The sequence below is a fragment of the Phodopus roborovskii genome, unplaced genomic scaffold (genome assembly GCF_943737965.1).
Source record: "Phodopus roborovskii unplaced genomic scaffold, PHOROB, whole genome shotgun sequence".
NCBI classification, from domain to species: domain Eukaryota; kingdom Metazoa; phylum Chordata; class Mammalia; order Rodentia; family Cricetidae; genus Phodopus; species Phodopus roborovskii.
Genome location: NW_026126020.1, coordinates 20,384 through 33,705, shown reverse-complemented (window position 1 = coordinate 33,705; position 13,322 = coordinate 20,384). Strand labels below are relative to the sequence as shown.

The window sequence follows — 13,322 nt, the reverse complement described above, 5'->3', positions numbered from 1 at the left end:
TTTATCAGGTATTCCCTGACAAAATCAGTTTATACTTTTCTTTTTTGGTATACTATATTTTTCCAATAAAAGTATCATCTACTATAAGTTAGTTAGAATTTTATTCTATAGTCTATAAATAGATTAAATAACAATAATTTTTTTTCTGCCTGGTGGTGGTGGTGCATGCCTTTAGTCCCAGCACTCAGGAGGTAGAGGCAGGCGGATCTCTGTGAGATTGAGGCTAACCTGGTCTACAGAGTTAATTCTAGGACAGCCAAGGTGACATAGTAAAACCCTGTCTAAGAACAAAAAATAAAACAAAATAAATAAAAATTCTTGACTCCTTGCAAGTTGGAAAGGCTTTCCAAAAAAGAAATTTGGAGTCATCCATAACTCCCAGGCTGAGCTCAAGTACCCCACATGTCTTTTTAACTGCAAGGAAGAGAAGACTGTCATTGAGATGTCCTTCTGTCACTTTTTGCATCCCAATGGCAAATTTCTGTCCTCTGTGTTGCTGTGAGCTGCCAATTGACAATGACACTTATGAAGGGAAAAGGCTGGGAAGAAGTAGCTGCAGCACCATCTGGTAAACCTCCATGGAGCCATGGGGGCATGTGTTCATGAGGCAGATAGGCTAAGAACTCATTCTTCAAAATGAGTTCTTCCTGTTATACCTCAAATCTTCCTTTATCTAAAAACATTCCTTACTACTTATTTTCCTGTTCAGATTTTTTAACTCTTTTTTAAATTTTATTTTATTGTTTAATCTACGTGTGTGTGTGTGTGTGTGTGTGTGTGTGTGTGTGTGTGTATTTGCATGTGCATGCAGGTGCCTTAGGAGACCAAAAGTGGGCTTGAATCTCCTGGAGCTGAAGTTGCGGATGATGGTGAATCACCGATATGATGGGTGCCGGACACTGAACTCCAGTCTTTCACAAGAGCAGCATCAGGTGCTCTTTTTTTTTTTTTTTTTTTAACCATTTAAGCCGACTTTTTATCATAATGTTTTCATAATATATAGTTCATTGTTGTCTGAAATGTCAAGTTGGTAAAAACTTGTGAGCATTTAACCAGGTGTGATGGGATACACCTTTAAATCCCATCACTCTTGAAGCAGAGGCAGGTCTCTGTGAGTTTGTTACCAGCCTGGTCTACATAGTGAGTTCTAGGACAGCCAGGGTTACATTTTGAGACTGTGCCTTAGTTGGGTTTCTTTTTATTGCTGTGAAGAGACCCTAGGACCACAGCAACTCTTACAAAGAAAACATTTAATTGAGGTGATGGCTCACAGTTTCAGATATTCAATTCATTATCATCATGACAGGGAGCATGGCAGTGTGCAGGCAGAGGTGGTGCTGGCTACATCTTGCCCACAAGGCAGCTGGAAGTCGACCGGCTGTCACTCTCAGGAAAGCTTCTTGAGAAAGAGAGACCTCAAAGCCAGCCCCCACAATGACACACTTCCTCTAACAAGACCAAGACTCCCAATAATGCCCCTCCCTTTGGGACCCATTTTCTTTTAACCAGCACAGAGACCATGTCTCAAAATTCAAATTGTTCCTTATATTTTTCCAATAGTCTTCCACATATGTAATTATAGTCTCTAATGTTGTTCATTGTCTCCTTTTTTCCTTAGTCCCAATTGCCAAAATTGCTCAAATAAACTCGGTCTGTATTAGTCAGTAGTACTATGATTTCATTTTGTTTCTCTTTTTATTTTTACTTTATCTTTATTATGTCCTTCTTTCTGTTTTCTTGGAATCCCCTTTATTGTTTTTCTGCTGTATTCATGAGTTAAGTGCTTATTATACCCACTTATCTTAAATTTTCGTGTTTATAAATATGTATATTAGTGTAGAACTGACTCTCGATAAGTATAACTTCATCTTACAGGTATTAACAGCTGCCTTTCTTATTGACTAGGGTTTTTTAATATGTGTGTTAATGTATAATTTTATTTCATTGTATTACGTCACCATCCCTTCAAAGATTTAATTATGCAGTTAACAAAGGTAGAAGTATTTCAACTTGTAGGTAAACTTAGGTTATATAAAGAGCTTAAACTCAAGGTCAGCATGGACAAACATAGTATGACCTTACCAAAGTAAAGTCTTCCAGTGTTTATGACATCATTCAATTTCATTATCATTACAAGATTTATCATCTACTTATCTATGCTTCTCTTAATTCCTTTTTTAGGTTATTAGGTTCCTGAAAACAGAAACATTGTCTCTTATTCACCATCATTTTCAGTACCTAAAAGCAGGGCCTGGAACAGTAGTCACTCAGTAAATCATTCTGAAATAAATTATGAACCATGAATGTGACTCCAGATTTTTTTTCTTAGAAACTGGAGAGATTTCATTGTTGAATGAGAGTGTTTTAACAAAGGAACAAAGTTTATAAACCAAATATACATTTGCAAAGTTATGGGTTCCCAAGCCAGATGAGGGACAGCAGAGCGTTGCTCATACACAGGACATCTCTGAAAGCACAGCAGGAATGGCGCTGCTCCCTACCCAAATCAGGCTTGGGCCTACTCAACTCCATAGAGACAAAGGCCATGTATGTCACCATAAAGTCAGTCAAGCTTCTTTCTGCGCTCCTGCCTAGGGAACTGGCTTCTCAGAAATCATGAACCAGCAGTCTGATAATCTGACTGGCATGTTTGAAGAGCCCCTGCCCACTCTACAGCACTTCCTCCATTGACCTCTTCTCCCCTCCTTCCCCCCCCCACCCCAACTATATAAGCTAGCCCTGCCATTTCAGTTTACAAGCTGTTCTCCAAAACAGTCTTCCAGTTTGCACATGCTCCCCAGCTCCTCTGCATCCTGGGACCCTTGGTGTTAATCCAGGTCAGCAGATCCACCAAGTCATTTGGGTTTTAGATAATTCCAAATGTAACAGTTGACAACCAAGAAGAGCCATACTAACCACCATCAAGTTATCACACTGTAATTTAGCAGGTTATTTTCTAGTTTCTTTGAAATTTTAGATTTATTTGTTTTGTATTTAGTCAAGTGCTGCCTGAAAGTATGCTTCTGCACCACAAGCATGGAAGAGGTCGCAAGAGAGTGTTCAGTCCCATGGAACTGATGGTTGTGAGCCACCATGTGAGGTCTGGGAACAGAATCCGGGTGTCCTCTGCAAGAGCAACTATAGTGCAAGTAATAAAAACCTGGAGACAGATTTAGGGTTCCAACTGGAGACCAGAGACGCAAAGCAGCCAGCCAGTACCTCTTATTTCTACCAAGGCTGAAAATGGAGATCCTGTTTTCCCTGTTTGGAAACTGAACTTCATATGGGGCCCTTTGCTGCTTCCTTTTATATACCTCTCTAGTGCTAGGATTAAACATATGAGCTCTGTTACTCTTTTAGACTGATTCACTCTTGTGTAGCCCAGGGTGAACAAGATCACAGAGATCCATCTGCCTCTGTCTCCTGAGTCCTGTGATTAAAGGTGTGTGCCACCACTGCCCAGCTTCTATGGCTAAATAGTGTGGCTGGCTTTGCATTCTGATCTTCGGTGGCTTTTATTAGGTCATAAAAAAGTAACAAGTATAGGGCTGGAGAGAAGGCTCAGCAATTAAAAAATAGTAACAAGTGCTCTTACCAACTGAGCCATCTCTCCATCCTCTTTCCAGCTCTTTGAGGCACATGCATTGAAAGTTTATTCTTGTTTTCAAATGGGGTTTATTGATGTATCGCTTTCCCACATCTTAAAATTAATTTTTTGATAATAAAGTTCTATGAGCTTTTGTTTTGTATATATGATTTATAGTCTGGGGTCTTTGGTTTTTGTTTTTGAGACATAGTTTCACCATGTAGTCAGTGGACACAGCTGGTGATATTCCAACCACAGCCTCCTGAGTTCTGGCATTACAGGCATTCACATCCACACCTAAATTCTACAAATATTGACACTGTATACAGTCATGTAACTCCTACCATAACCATGTTACATAATAATTTAATCACAGGTACAAAGTTCCCTCAAGCTGCAGGTAGTCTATCATCTCTCATCAACCTGGAAATTACTGGTATGAATATTTCTGTTTTCAAAATGTCATATAAATGATGCCAGTCTTTTAGAACCCATGTTTCACTCAATGTAATGCTTTTGAGTTTCATTCTCATTATGGATTAATTGAATAGATTAGTTCATCTTTATTACACACATGTAGATAGCAAAATTTGCCAATTCATTCATCAGTTGATAGACACTTGGCTCTTTTCCAGGTTTAGCTAATTACCAACAAAGCTGTTATGAATATTTGCATACAAGTATTTGTGCTAACCTATGTTTTCATTTCTACTGTGTAAATTACTTAAGATTTGGATTGTTAGGCAATAAAAAAAATGAATTTAATCCTATTTAAAAGCTGTTTTTTAACATGTCTGTTCCATCTTACACTCCCATCAGAATTATATGAGAGTTTTGCTTTGTCCAATTTTATTTTGCACTTGGTTTTGTTATTGTTGTTGAGACTGGGTTTCAAGTAGCCCAAGCTGGCCTCAATCTCCTCATATATCTGAGGATAACCTTAAATCTCTGATCTTTCTGCCTCATTATCCTGGATTTACAAGCATAAGCAAGCACACCTTGTTTATGTGATGCTGGGGACTGAAACAGGGCTATTTTAAATGCCAGACAAACACTAAAGCAGCCCTCAACTCTATCCCCTCCCCAGTCTCTGTTCATTTACATATTGTGAATATAAGTCCTGCATTAGCTTTGTTGCTTTACCCAAACCTTTCCTAAGCCTAGGGTTTTTTTTTTTTTTTGTTTTGTTTTGTTTTGTTTTTTTTTTTTTTTTGCCTTTTCATTTTCTTCACAGTATCTTGAGAAGAAGATTATAATTTTGATAAATCCAGTTTATTGAATATTCATAGTTTGGGCTCTCTCTGTCTTAATGAAAGATCAAAAAAAAGATTTTTATTATTTCTATACACTTTGTCATTTAAGCTTTTACATTTAGGTTGGTGACACATTTTGAGTTAACTTTCATATAAGTTTTTGAATCAAGGTTCATTCATCTCCATATCTCTGTCTAATTACTTGTTCCACCACGATTTTTGAAAAGATTTTTCTTTCTCTGAGAAGTTATCTTAATGCCTTTATTTAAAATCAGTTGACTGATTGTGTGGATCTAATTCTGTACTCTTTATTCTGGCTCTTTGATCTGTATGCCTATACACTCCTCCAAACCACATTCTTGATATCTGTGCTTAACAGAAAGTCTCATAATCAGATACTGTGAGTTCTTCAATTTTGTTCTTTCCCTAAATGCTTTTGGTTATTCAAGACTATTTTAGAATCAACCTGTTAATTTCCACCCCACAAAAAAAGGCCTGCCTGGATTTCATATTCCACAAATTTTCTTATGTCATGATTTCATTTATCACTCAGCTCATAATGTTTTCAAATATCTATTTTATTTCTTCTTTGAACAGTAAGTTATTTAGAAATATATTTCTTGGGAGGGACTCAGAGGTTAAGAGCACATACTGCTCTTCCAGGAGGCCCAGGTTCGGTTCCCAGCCCCCACATGGAGGCTCACAACTGTCTATAACTCCTGTCCCAGGGGATCTGATGTACTCTTCTGGCCTCCCTGGACACTAGGTACACACATGGAACACAAACATACAGCAAAGGCAAAACACTCATACACATAAAAAATGAGATAAAATAGACCCATGCCTCTTCATTTCAAAACATACAGTGACTTCTAAGTTTTTAATTTCTAACTTTATTTCATCATGATCATAGAATATACTCTGTGCTATTTCAATCTTTGCCCTTTGATGAGACTTGCTTTACAACCTTTGTCAATTTTGTAGATTTTTTTTCATTTCTAAAGGGAAATTATACTATCTAATTTTAGAGTATAGATTTGTGTATTCATTAGTTATATTAACATGATGAATTATGCTAGTCAAGATTTTTATATTCTCACTAATTTTGTCTTATTATTTTACCAATGATGAATTTTTATTCCCTATCATATTCAGGCAATAAATCACTATATAGCAATAATAGTGAATAAATTATATCCTCATGCAACCAGATGGATGATTAATGTTGAATGTGAAAAAGGCAGACACAAAGGAGTAGTTTCTGGATGATTCCATTTAAATAAAATTCAAAATAAGAGGCAAAAACTGACCTATGTTTTCTTAAGTCCCAACAGTGACTACACCTGACTGGGGAAGAGGACATCTATGTGGTGTATAGGATGCTAATAATGGTTTGTTTCCTAACTTGGTTTCTAGCCACACAAATGTGTTTGTTTTGGGAGAGTTATCAAGGTGTCTATTTATAACTTTGAATGGTGTTTTGAAAATCAGTCCAGGCAAGGTAGCACATGTCTGTAATTCTAGCACTGAAGGTTGAGGTTGGAACCAGAGTAAGATGGAACCAGAATTTTTTTCTCCCTAGCTGGACCTATTTTAATCCACCCACCACTAGGTGTCAGCAAATCTCAGAAAGGGGTAGACCATTCCAATTGATGGTTTCCGGGTGTTTATTCCTGCATCTTTTTGTTTTCATGTATTTTCCAAGAGTTCCACAAAGAACCTGTGTCATTTAAATCTCAAGGAAAAATAAAATAATTCCACACACAGTAATAGAGCTCCTTATCCATTTCTCAGGGTCATAGAACAAACTAATACCACTCATGGTCACTACCAAGTCATCATCGGGTCTCTTTATTCTATAAGTCTGGTGTCATCCTCAAAGACAGAAACTGATTCATATCCTTCCTGAGACTCAGTTTCTACATCTTTAAAGAAATGGTGCTAATACTCCTTTAAAGAGTTCATCAGATGCATACTGTCATCCCATAAGTACAAAGGGCTAAAATCTGACCATTTATCCCCAGCCTGCTAAGGAGACACACAAGCAATGCATGGGTCCCTTAAGGAAGCAGGGCAATATGCAGTTTTCCAAAAGCACAGGGCACTTGGAAGACAGGGCTCCAAACATAACCTAGTCCATGTGTTCAAGTGCCTTGAATGCACACTGAGAAAATTCGGAGTCCCTTGTTAGGCAGTAGATTTCCTCTGGGAGTGTTTATGTAATGATGGTAGAGCTAGCTTCAAAGAAACTGCTCTTGGTATTATGGGTTTAAAAGCCTTACAGAGAGATAATGGTACTTGGGAGATAACAGTTGGGACCAGAGATTCTCTCCAGGAAAATCTATTCTCCATTGTGACTAAAACAACAAGGAAGAGGAGGGGAGGGTGGGGAGGATGACAAGAGGAAAGAAGAGAAACAGAGAGAGGTGAGGGCAGCAGAGTTAAGTCAAACAAATGATAAGAAGAGGTCTCTGAAAATAGAAGGATCACTGACCTATACAGATTGCAGGCAAAAGGTGGCGGACTGGCTCTTGGAATAGATTCCTTAAGCCACTAGCATCATGCCCACTTAGCAATTTAAAAATAGTGTCTACTGGACCTAAGGGGATGGAAGGTTGTATAATAAAATTTGGGAGGGGTGAACACTGTTTACCGTGAATCCGCCTTGACTGTGTATAGAGGATCAGGCGATGGAGAAGCTGACAGTGGCCCAGAATAGGAGGCTATTCTATAAAGACAGTTCTGCTACTTTATGGTTGCTTAGTTCTAAAGCCAGAACGTGATGTGACCTCCACTCTTAATCATCAGCAAGAAGGGAATGTGTATCAGCTAATTTTTTTTCTTCTTTTTCTTTACTTTGATGACCCAGCTAGAATCTTTGAGTTAAAGTGATCTTTGAAAACACATTTTTTCCCAAGAGTTCAATCTCAATCTTGCTACTTAATTTAGGTAAGACATTACAGCAGTCTTCTCTTACTAAGGGGTAAACTAAAGCTTAAGAAGGGTTGTGGCACATTGGCAGTTCAAACTGTGTTTTCCTCCCTGAGGGCCTTCTCTACAGTATGGACAGATCCAACCAACCTTGTCTGAGAAGAACAGGTAGGAGGTGCAAGCATTCAGGAGGCAGAGGCAAATAGGAGTTCCAGGCAAGCCCAGAGCACATAATGGGGATCTGTCTCAAAAACAATCAGCCAGGTATGGCGACACACACGTTTAATCCAAGTACTTGGGAGGTAGAAGCAGACAGAATTCTGTGAGTTTGAGGCCAGCCTGATCTACATAGCAAGTTCCCCACTAGCCAGGGCTACATAATGAATTCTTGATTCAAAAAAAAAAAAAACATGCTATTTGTGGATTGTGGATAAAGAAGTGGCTCGATGGTGCTGTTCTAACACCTGAAAGGATTCCCAGCATCTCACGTAAATGAATGTTCTTTGTGTCATCTTCTCATTTTTATTTTGGTCCTATGGGTTGATTCATGCATGATGGGCAAGTGCACTACTGCTGAGCGATAACCCCAGACTGCACCATCATTTCTGTGGGTCTTTTTCATTCAAATTTTAAAACTGGTAAACTAACAAGTTTCCTTGTGGCATTTCCATGAATACTTTCCTTTTTGTTGAGCCTCCACATCCGAACTTTCTCTCCTACAACTCCTGTTCTCAGTGACACCACTTCTGCTTTTTGGTTGCATGTATTCTTGGGCCTTCTCCCCTCCTCAGTCCTCCCTTAGGTCCTCTTTTCTCTTTGCATACCCCCTTCTTCTTTCATGACAGACAGGCACACACACATAAAAATTAAAATCTAAGCTCTACATGTTAGAGGAAAATGTTTCTTTGTCCTGAATCTTTTTGAGGGGGAGGGGACACAGAGTTTCTCTGTGTATCCCTGGGTATCCTGGAACTCACTATGTAGATCAGACTGGCCTTGAACTCACAGAGATCCTCCTGCCTTCGCCTCCTGAGTGCTAAGATTAAAGATGCGTGCCACTGCCCAGTCCAGACATACTAATTTCCAGGTCCATTCATTTTGCTGAAAAACATAATAACTTTATTTTTGTTTATAGCTGAACAAAATTTTGTTGTGTATACATATCAGCTCACATGTGATTTTATTCATAGTCTACTTTTTGCTACTTTGTTTTGAAATCACATGGGTAAGTTGCATAGGTCTGTGCACATGGGCCTATAGGTGTCTGTGGAGGTCAGAGGACTTGCAGGTGGGTGTGGACCAGCTACCCAGTGTGAGTGTGGGGAACTGAACTCTGATCTTCTGGGAGAGCAGTATTTGCTCTCAAATGCTAAACCATCTCTCCAGGCTCCCTTTTCTGTTTATTGAAGCTGTCTGTGTTCATAATATTATACAAAACACTGAGCACAGCATGCCTTAGTTCTCAGCATGATGTCTATGTATCATATTTAATAAGTGTCATTCCATGTCTTTAATTAAATGCCAGGAACAAATCATGGGAGACTAGTAATACAGAGAGTAGGGAAATTCACATGTATTCAATGAAATCATAAAATCTATACATTTTTTTCTACTCATTTAAATGTTGTCAAGCTTTTTGAGAAGAATATCTTAGTTACAAATTACAAGAGATTCTCCCCTCGTCTTAGTCTCAAGTACCAGCTACCTTTACCTGTTCAAGGCCTGAACAGAAAGAAAACCATACCCACTTTAAATAGAACATTAGGTTCCTTTAAAAAAAGAGGTCAATGAGCCAGGTGATGGTGGTGCATGCATTTAATCCCAGCACTTGGGAGGCAGAGGTAGGTGAATCTTAGTGAGTTTGAGGCCAGCCTGGTCTTCAAAGTGAGTTCCAAGGTAGCCATTACTGTCATACAGAGAAACCCTGTCTTGGAAAGAGAGAGAGATCTATGTCCTGTCCTCCCTTTAGCATCACATGTACTAAAATGGGACCACTACAGAGATTAGCATGACCTCCATGCAATGATGATATGCAAATTTATTACGCTACCTTTAAAAAAATTAAGGCTTTTTTTTTTTTTTCCTGTGGAGCCCTGACTGTCTTGGAACTTGCTATGTAGAACACCAGGCCTTGAACTCAGAGAGATCTGCATGAAACCCTTCTGAATTAGCTTGTGAAATACAGGGTGAATATTGGTCCTAATATGGGAATGACTAGGAAGCTATATGAAAAACAAAAAAGTTGTTGAAACTGAAGGAACAAGGAACAAAGTGAAGATCTTCTTGTCCTCTACAAACTTTCTTCAGCAGAAAATACAAGGCAGAACTGAAGCAATTACCCCGACAGGTATATAGTGACTGACAAAGACTCTAAAATAGAGCCCAAGTTTGAAAAGAGAGAACTACAATAGGGCAGAGCAAAGACTTGGGTAACATTTGAGCAAAGAAGAATTGAGCATGGTCAGGGCTATTCTCAGGCTGGAATAGTTGAAAATGGATGGACAAATGAATGTTCAAAAGGTGGACTTCTGCAGACACTTCCTAAGGAATCTACAGGAGAAGGATCCAGAAGAACTTCAAGGGAAAGGATGGAAACATCCCAACTCTTCCCTGTAGATGATGCAATAATTCCAGAGAGTGCTGCCATCGCTAAAAACTATCTATACTGGCTTCAAGCAACAGAGCCTCAGTGGTCAGGAGAGAAACAGGACATTCCAAGCAAGCACTTCCTATTCTGCCAATCCCTGAATTCTCATACACAGCCCGAAGAAAACCAAAGAAACCACTGAGGAGATCTGAAGTGGGAGAAAGCAAAGCAGGAAATGAGGCGATATTCTTAAGGAGCTAGCTGCTCCCCTATGGAACATCTGTGCCAACAGGAATCAATGCTAGTTGCTGCAGACCAACCAATGGGACTGCAGGCCAGCCACTAGTATTCAGATGATTTCAGGATGTGGGATCATTCTCATCCAAATATGTCCCTAAGCCTGTTCCCTTGGCAGATGTCAGGTCAAAGAAGACAGAGAACCAACACTCCATTCCCATGTGGATTCAAGTGTTGCTGTTTGTTGTTGAAGAAGTGGTTTAGTTTAGTTTAGTTTAGGTTTATTTGTCCATGAAGCTATGGGAGCCAAACAAGAAAAATCCCTTCTCAATTTTCTTCAAGATGCTAAAATATATGACTAAAGATATCATTTTGGCACATTCAACTGGATCTCCTGGTTTTCTGTTTGTTTGTTTGGTTGGTTGGTTGGTTGGTTGGTTGGTTTGGGGTTCTTTGGGGGGTTGTTTGTTTGTGTGGTTGCCTTGGTTTTTTGAGACAAGATTTCTCAGTGTAACAGCCCTGGCTGTCTTGGAACTAGCTCTGTAAACCAGGCTAGCCCTGAACTCACAGAAATCCAAATGTATCTACCTCTCAAGTGATGTGATTAAAGGTGTGCACCACCACTGGCCAGCTGACCTCCTGTTTTTTTATTAATTTGCAGGAAGACAGCTGTGTCCTCTTATTGACTGAAGAACTAAAAGTGTGATTTCACCTCAGTAAAGTTAGTGTGGCTTTTAAAAGCAAACAAGAAGCATGCATGGACTTTGTTTCAGTATTTTGGCCTTTGGAGATCACTGTGTGCTATATGAATAATCTTTTCTAGCTCCAGAACTTCTTTGTCGGCTTTATTTTTAATGTGGACATCTTATTTCACCAAATTGTTCTGTGTCCTTGGAAACTAAGGCAAAACATGGTGATATAATGCAAAGCTAGCTGCACATCCAATACTTGGAATTCTTACAGAAAATATTCATGACTTATTCTCTGCTGAGTAAAAATGTTACAGATGTGAATGAAGGTCAATGGGTCACGAGGCTGTATTTCCTGTGATGCAGCTGTTTGTTGTGCCTGGAAGGTACAGCAATAAGCTCTTCTGTGATTTCTGTTAATGGCCATACTGCTGTTACAGCCCTATCTTATTATGTCCTAAAATATTTTTCATTTGATGAAAGTCCTACTTCATTAAGACCCATTTAAGTACAATTAATTTTTAACAGACATCTTCCAGGGCAGCATATAGTCCTGTTTTAGAGAACTATAGCTGGCTGCTCATATTTGAGAATACTGTTAACTAGCCTTATTGCTGTCATTGGAATCTTGTACTTTTTATTTACAGTAAAGCATTTACCCTGTCAATACTTATTATCAAAATATTTTGAGATAAATAAGTGTGAGATGCTTGTTTAGAAATTCATTGTTGCATCATCTTCTATAACCAAAAATGTGTATTTTTTTAGGGTTTTTTTTATTTTGTTTTGGATTGGGGAGGTTTTTGTTTGTTTTAACCATATGTTTTCTAATGTGATTTAATTGTTTTAAAAGAGCACTTGCTTTTGAATTACACACACATACACACAGAGCACGCGTGTGCAAGCAAGCAGTCCTATGTTAATTAGGCACAATGACAACAGTTGCCACCTGGTGGTCGAAATCAAAATTGCAGTTCTGAAAGGCTCAGATCCTGAAGCTTTTTAAAGAGAACATGAGAGGGAAAAGGAGGGGCTTAGACTGCTGACTGAAGCCAGATCTTTCCAGAATTTACAACCCATTGGCAATGATTCTCTAAACACAAGATTGTCTACGGTCTCTAAATCCCAAACTAGACATTCACTTCCTGCCTGAACTGAAGAGAAAACTGCACGATTAATTTGGAAGAAATTTGAGACAGAAAACCAAAATAATTGTTTTAATCTAAATATAGTTTGCTCAACAAGTCAATATATAATGTATACACTTCGAAATTATAATAGATGTCCATGATTTTTTGTCATTTTGTTTTACATTTTCAAATAATTTTTACATTTATTATTTGTTTACCCCCTCCCCCCTCTGTGTGTGTGTGTGTGTGTGTGTGTGTGTGTGTGTGTGTGTGTGTGTAGATGTTGATGTGCCTTGCCTTGGTGTATGAGTGTAGAGATCAGAGGACAACTTACATGAATCCTTTCCCTCCTTTCATCCTAAGGGTTCGGTAGAAGGCATGGGGGTTGTGCTCTCGGAGAAGCACTAGGGGAATCTGAAATGTTAACCACCTGGTGTTGTTCCATCAAGGGAAAGGAGGATCCACAACCTGTTACCTGCCCAGAAGGCTGGGAATTGGCTTAACTAATAGACAGATGACCTTTTCATTGTCTGTATGGCCAAGACCACACAGAATCCTCCCCCAGACCCTTATTGTAAATTGGTTTTTCTCAGTCAATCTATAGAACTTGTTTTGTGACTCAACACTGGCTACTTAGTCACATTGACCCGAACCAACTTCTTGCCTCCCTCACATTGTTACTCAGCTAGCTCTGGTCGTCTCAGAGACAGCCTCCCCAAGCCCACATCCCCACACCCCCACCTCAAGACAAAACATAGATGAATATAAATGGATTGATTTAAGTTATCAGAGCTAGTGGGATAAGCCTAAGGTAAAGGCTAAGCTTTCATAATTAATAAGCAGTTTCCATGTCATTTTTTGAAGCTGGCAGCCCAAAGAAAAACCCATCTACACTTCAGTCCCAGGGAA

At 39.0% G+C, this 13,322-nt stretch overlaps 1 pseudogene; it reads left to right on the top strand.

Moving 5' to 3' along the window:
* The first annotated feature begins 866 nt into the window (after positions 1–866).
* On the top strand, positions 867–10,858 carry LOC127218300 (lamina-associated polypeptide 2, isoforms beta/gamma-like; annotated as a pseudogene).
* Positions 10,859–13,322: the final 2,464 nt, after the last annotated feature.